At 40.2% G+C, this 7389-nt stretch overlaps 1 non-coding gene across 1 annotated transcript; it reads right to left on the bottom strand.

Annotated features, from left to right (window-relative positions):
- Positions 1-289: 289 nt before the first annotated feature.
- Trnat-ugu lies at positions 290-363 on the bottom strand. Its single transcript has one exon. It is a non-coding gene; the product is annotated as a tRNA-Thr (tRNA).
- Between the last annotated feature and the right edge of the window lie 7026 nt (positions 364-7389).

Raw genomic sequence — 7389 nt, forward strand, 5'->3', positions numbered from 1 at the left:
CCTCACAAAAGCTTCTATTCTCTACTGGTCTGAACTGTTAATCATCCCCGTTTCACTTCCATATAAGGGTCACTGTAGACAAAGAGTCAGAGGAAAGACTTGTCAACACTTAAACGTATACTATGTGTTAACTTATTTCTCTTTTTCAGAGAAGAGTTTCTTGCCGGTCCCAATCTGCATTATATATCTTCTTCACTTTCATCATTGTCAGTTAGAAATTACAAGGAAACTAACACCCTTAGCTGCTTACAGGCGTTGACATATGTCAGTGGGGACAGATGAAAATGTGTGCCCCGACCGGGACTCGAACCCGGGATCTCCTGCTTACATGGCAGACGCTCTATCCATGTGAGCCACCGAGGTCACAGAGACATGTCCGAAAGAACAGATACCATCTTAGTATATATATTGTCAGTTAGTTTTCAACTCAGTTAGGAAAATCCATATCTCATGTACAGTGTTTCCATTCTATATCGAATTCCTGAAGAATCGAGTGCTTTAAATCGACTAGACTATTACAGTTGTTGATATTCACATTATGAACTCTTGTCAAATCACTATCCATTCCCTAACTGGTATGTCATTTGCCGACTCTTATAGAAGCACAATGCTATTGTCAAAACGCAAAGTTCTTATTTCTTCTCTCTTGTATTCGCCAAAAACACTTGGTGCCAAACATAAATAAGGAGGCAGGAAAAGAATCTCCTCTAACATCGAAAGTAGTTACTGTTGTGAGATAGCCTTCTTTTTCGCATCAACTTTAGAGTCTACACACAGGGCGAAATAGTGTCGACAATACCAATGAGAAAATGAGGGCAAATCAGACAATTAACAATTTACAATACTCTACATCTATAATACGAATAAAATTATAAAGCCGTCGAGTCTGTTTGTTTGTTTGAACACTTTACTCTCCAAAACTACTAGGCGAATATTCATGGGGTTTTTACAGGTACTTTAGCGTAGCTCAAACGCTAAGGAATAACGTGTGCTACCTCTGAAAGTGTGCATTACTCTCCAAAACTACTAGGCGAATATTCATGGGGTTTTTACAGGTACTTTAGCGTAGCTCAAACGCTAAGGAATAACGTGTGCTACCTCTGAAAGTGTGCAGCGCAAGATATTTATTGATGTGAAAAAAATTCAATGTAATGAATACAACGCTTGCACAATCCTCAACGTGTTTAATTCATACATTCAACCTAATATTTTAAAATGCTAACTGTTGAACCGATTTCAATTAAATAAGATGTGGAAAAAGTTTGAACCTTGTAGAACATGTGAGAGTTTCGAAGGTATAGAAAAAAATCGACCCTTGAGAAGGTGGAGTAGGTAATGAAGCATCTTTTTTTACATCAGAGAACATAAATATTGTTAAAAAATTATTAAATATTCTGTCTTATGTACATATCATACAATATATATCAACTTCAGTGGCTTGATATAAAGATGCATGCTCGTGCCCACACTTTTCAGCAGCCATACTGTGCAAGCTGCAGCGTTATGTGTTGAGGCAGGGGGTGGGGAACACGTCATGAGCTGTTCTTATCTGAATAAGCAGACACCTGATGGCAGCTGACATTGTTGCACGGACAATAGCTTACTTACTCACCATCACTATTCATAAAATAACTGCTGATATTAGAACGCAGCTAGTTTATTAATAAAAATTACATACTACTTAACTTTTGTACGAAGTTGGTATGTGACAAGTTTCAAGTTCACTTGCGCTGATCAGTGGTTAATTCTGGCCTATTTCTGAATCCAGTGAAGGATGTCTCTGTTCACCTGTATTGAGTTTAGTTAGCTCTTCTTGTCAGCAGCTATAAACATGGTTCTGATGTAATTTGATATTGTTGATATTGTGTGGTATTAACACTTGTACTGACTTGAGTGGAGTCGTATGTCAGCTTATATCCATATCTGCTGGATTAATGTCTACTGGGGAACTATTTGAGCGATGTACAGAGAAAGTGTAAAATAAATCTTGCCTTCTGGCCCCCACATTGGACACTAGTCTTAGCTCAGTCCTGCCTCAGTATGCAGCTCGCCGCTCTGCTGTGACTAATATTTTCCGGAAGACACTGCGTTGTCCCAGAAATTAAATACCCTTTCAAAATTGCTTCTTGTTTGCTCTATTGTTTGTTCAGTGTGGAGGCTGAATAACATGTCTAACGGACTACAACACTGTCTCAGTCCCTTTTCAACCAGCTTGTCGTGTCTGACTTTGACGCTGTGCTGTACATGATTTACCATCTTGATTTTGAGCCAGTGGAGAATACTCTCAAACAACTTTAAAGATACCACAATAGAAACCAACTTAAACCAAATCACTGAAAGACATAAGTGTGTGCTTTTAATTACAAAAACAGGAAAGCTAGTCGCAAATTAACTGAACACTGTTGAGTGTTGTGTTCGACTTTGTACACAACAGTGTTGTAGGAAAGCTGGACAAGAGCAGAAATGATTAGCGAACAAGTAAAGATAACAAACAGAAGATTTACTTAACATAGTATTCCTCCAAATGCATAAAAAATGGTTCAAATGGTTCTAAGCTCTATGGGACTTAACATCTGAGGTTATCAGCCCCCTAGACTTGGAACCACTTAAACGTAACTAACCTAAGGACATCACACACATCCATGCCCAAGTTAGGATTCGAACCTGCGACCGTAGCAACAGTGCGGTTCCGGACTGAAGCGCCCAGAACCGCTCGGCCACAGCTGCCGGCCCAAAAGTACAAAAGACTCATTACAGAGCAGTAAGAAGCATAATCCAGCTATCACAATGTCAACTAGGAAGAAGCTTGCTGTACTGAAGCACGCTTTGTGGTGCAGCAGCTAGGTGGTGCTTGCATAGCATCCCATGGCAAAGTGGCTCCAAGTGCAAGTGGGCAGAACAGCCACCACCGGCTACGCTGTATCACGGCGGCAGAGGGTGCTCGTGGTACGGAGCTGCTGGAAGTGTGGCTTAGTGGGCGTGCACCATTTGGTCTGCCTGATTGTGCACGACTGCTATCGCCGTCGAAAGGAAACTTGCAATTCCATTACCAATGTAATGCTGCCCGTGTGGTGGTATCGATATGTGATGCCACAGTGAGACTTTAAAATATCTGGGAGTGACCCTTCTTAGACCTCTTACTTTCAAGGAACACAGCGTGAAATGTAACTGGAACGTTGCTATCAGTGACGGTCTTCTATTGAAACTGGCTGGATCACATTGGGTAATCAACTTTAAATTGTTCAAAATGGTTCAAATGGCTCTGAACACTATGGGACTTAACTTCTGAGGTCGTCAGTCCCCTATAACTTAGAACTACTTAAACCTAACTAACCTGAGGACACCACACACAGCCATGCCCGAGGCAGGATCGAACCTGCGACCGTAGCAGTCACGCGATTCTGGACTGAAGCGCCTAGAACCGCTCGACCACCGCGGCCGGCAACTTGAAATTGTAAGTAACACACTGTATGTTGTGGATTACCGCAACTGTAAGAATGCATTCCTGTTAAACATAACAACCGCAGCTGTTGAGTAATTCTTTATTAGTACAACCGGTTTTGCAGCCCTAAAATTGCGTCATCAGACACATGTTAATAGAAAAAACAGTGATGGAAGAAAAAATTAAAAATGTTGATCACAAGAGGTCCAGTGAAATCAGTACGTAACTTCAGTGATCTTATGAATTACCTCGAAGAAAACTGTCTATTGACACACAATCAACATGGGTTTAGAAAACATCGTTCTTGTGAAACACAACTAGCATTTTATTCACATGAAGTGTTGAGTGCTATTGAGAAGGGATTTCAGATCGATTCCGTATTTCTGGATTTCCGGAAGGCTTGTGACACTGTACCACACAAGCGGCTTGTGGCGAAATTGCGTTTTTTTTGGAATACCGTCTCAGTTATGTGACTGGATTTGTGAAGAGGTCACAGTTCTTAGTAATTGCGGAAAGTCATCCAGTAAAACAAAAGTGATTTCTGGCGTTCCCCAAGGTAGTGTTATAGGCCCTTTGCTGTTCCTTATCTATATAAACGATTTGGGAGACAATCTGAGCAGTCGTCTTCGGTTGTTTGCATGACGCTGTCGTTTATCGACTAACAAAGTCATCAGAAGATCAAAACAAATTACAAAACGATTTAGAAGAAATTCGGAATGGTGCGAAAAGTGGCAGTTGACCCCAAATAACGAAAAATGTGAGGTTACCCACATGAGTCCTAAAAGGAAATCGTTGAACTTCGGTTACACGATAAATCAGTCTAATCTAAAAGCACTAAATTCAACTAAATACCTAGGTATTACAATTACGAATAACTTAAATTGGAAGGAACACATAGAAAATGTTGTGGGGAAGCCTAACCAAAGACTACGTCGGCAGGACACTTAGAAAATGTAACAGATCTACTGAGGAGACTGCCTACACTACGCTTGTCCGTCTTCTTTTAGAATACTGCTGCGCCGTGTGGGATCCTCACCAGGTAGGACTGACAGTGTACATCGAAAAAGTTAAAAGAAAGGCAGCACGTTTTGTGTTATCGCGAAATATGGGAGAAAGTCACAGAAATGATACAAGATTTGGGCTGGACACCATTAAAAGAAAGGCGTTTTTCGTTGCGACAGAATCTTCTCACGAAATTCCAACCACCAACTTCCTCCTCCGAATGCGAAAATATTTTGTTGACACCGACCTACATAGGGTGAAACGATCACCACGAGAAAATAAGAGAAATCAGAGCTCGTACGGAAAGATATAGGTGTTCGTTCTTTCGGCGTGCTATACGAGATTGGAATAATAGAGAATTGTGAAGGTCGTACGATGAACCCTCTGCCAGGCACTTAAATGTGACTTGCAGAGTATCCATGTACACGTGGAAAATATCTGGGAGTGACACTTCGTAGACCTCTTACTTTCAAGGAACATAGCATGAACTGTAACTGGAAAGTTTCTATCAGTAACAATCTTCTATTGAAATTGCCTGGATCACAGTCGGGTAATCAACTTGAAATTGTAGGTAACACACTTTATGTTGTGGATAACCACAGCTGTAAGAATGCATTCCTGTTAGACAAAACCGCAGCAGCTGTTGAGTAGTTCTTTATTAGTACAACCGGTTTTGCAGCACTAAAATTGCATCATCAGGTACATGTAAATAGAAAAAACAGTGATGGAAGAAAAAATTAAAAATGTTGATGACTAGAGGCCCAGTGAAACCAAAACATAACTTCAGTGATTTTAGATACTAAATGTACAAAATGGATAGTGGCTCTGGGCACTATGCGACTTAATTCCTGAGGTCATCAGTCGCCTAGAACTTAGAACTAATTAAACCTAACTAACCTAAGGATATCACACACATCCATGCCCGAGGCAGGATTCGAACCTGCGACCGCAGCAGCAGCGCGGTTCCATACTGCAGCGCCTAGAACCGCACGGCCACTCCGGCCGGCCAAAATGGGTAATGGGTCTCAAGAGAATCGAGTACACAAAAGCAGAATACTTACATTCAAATCATTTACAGCGAAACATAGAGATTATTGGAAGCGATAATTGCTGCGTGAAATATGTTAGTCAGACCAGTAGGAATTTTGGTATCAAGTTTATGAGCACTTAAATTTAGCGAACTCAAAATCAGCATTAAGTACCACATCTAAGAACATGGGCAGATTGCAAATTTGTCAAATAATTTTTAAAAATTTCCATCACCAAAATAAAAGTCATACTTCAAATACACTTGAGGAAATTGAGATTCTGTGGCGTAGGATCTGTCACCTGTAACATACATTAAGGAGCCATAATGGGTTAAGACATGGCAACATACTTGCTGATTTTCATAATTTATTCCGTAATAAAAAAACTTTTATATATTGTATTTAATTTACCATCATTTTACTTCCATATGTTTTTGTTCTTTTTAATATAATACCATGAGTGTAAGGATGCGTCCCAAAACTCTTAAACAGGTTTTATTATTTAGTGTTTTTCTTATATAAATTGAAGGAGGAGGGAGGAGAAAGGAAAGGATAGGGAAGGAACTAACATACCAGCTTTGTGCGAAATCAGCGGCGACGAGTGATGATGTGTGACGGACTAGGACTCCTACTTAGTGGGCAGCTGCGTTAAGGGGGGTAGGACGTCAAACGGGCCGACTTGGAGCAGGAGAGGCACCGCAGGACATTTTATTTTCTACTGTCTATACTTTTACAAATAAATTCATAAAACTTTGTCAGCATGACCAGGAAGGATTCAGGATTCACATTCATAGCAGTTGAAGTGCAAAAACATAACAAAATAATTTTTTTTACATGTGTAATTTCATCATTTTTTCACTTACTGTTGGCTGCATTTGTTGTCATAGGTACATTTTTCTTCACTAGTAAGAGAGATTCTTTGATGAATTTTGCACAGCATACAAACCATACCTACAGGTGTATGAAACTCTAGAATTTTTCAAATCTATTAAAAACTGTGGTAAAAATTGAGATAATAAACTACAAAATTTGATTTTTTTCTAAACATAAAGTGTAAAACATAATAGCTCATTCATTTTCTCATAAATTAAATAGATTCTAGAGTTACAGACACCTGTAAGTATGGTTTGTATGCTGTGCAAAATTCATCGAACAGTCTCTCTTACTTATGAAGAAAAGTGTACCTATAGCAACAAATGCAGCCAATAGTAAGTGATAAAATGATGAAATTACACATGTAAAAAAAATTATTTTGTTATGTTTTTGAACTTCCGCTGCTACGAGTGTGAATCCTGAATCATTCCTGGTCATTCTGACAAAGTTTTATGAATTTATTTGTAAAAGTATAGACAGTGGAAATTAAAATGTCCTGTGGTGCCTCTCCTGCTCCAAGTCGGCCCGTTTGAAGTCCTACCCCCCTTAACCACTGTGCCACACAGACACATTGTTTATCGCAAATGGGTGGACTGTCTCGGCTGACTACCCAACCGACACACATTCCCACCGATCGCCACCTATGCACAGCTCCCGTCCACGTCCTCTACACTAGCTAATTTTAGATTCCCGCTGGAGGTCGAAGGTAAACGTGCATCCACACCGAAGGTTGTGGATTCATTGCCCATCGAGGCGAATCAATCATATGAATGTGTGGTGTCTGTTCTTTCGGATATGGCATAACATTTCTGTCGTCTTGTCGCGCGGACTGTTTCCTGTGCTGCTTCGCGCTACGCTGTCAACTTCACACTTGTCCGTTCGCTCAGTATTCAACTAGTGTCGGCCCACGCTTGTTCGCTCCGTGATATGTCGGGAGCATACGATGTACGTTTGCTGTACCTCACTATAGTACATACGATTTTAGTACTTTTGTGGTGTTCTCAGTTTCCTTGTCCTACACGAAAATATGGTTATTTTCCTCCA

The sequence above is a fragment of the Schistocerca americana genome, chromosome 4 (genome assembly GCF_021461395.2).
Source record: "Schistocerca americana isolate TAMUIC-IGC-003095 chromosome 4, iqSchAmer2.1, whole genome shotgun sequence".
Classification (NCBI taxonomy): domain Eukaryota; kingdom Metazoa; phylum Arthropoda; class Insecta; order Orthoptera; family Acrididae; genus Schistocerca; species Schistocerca americana.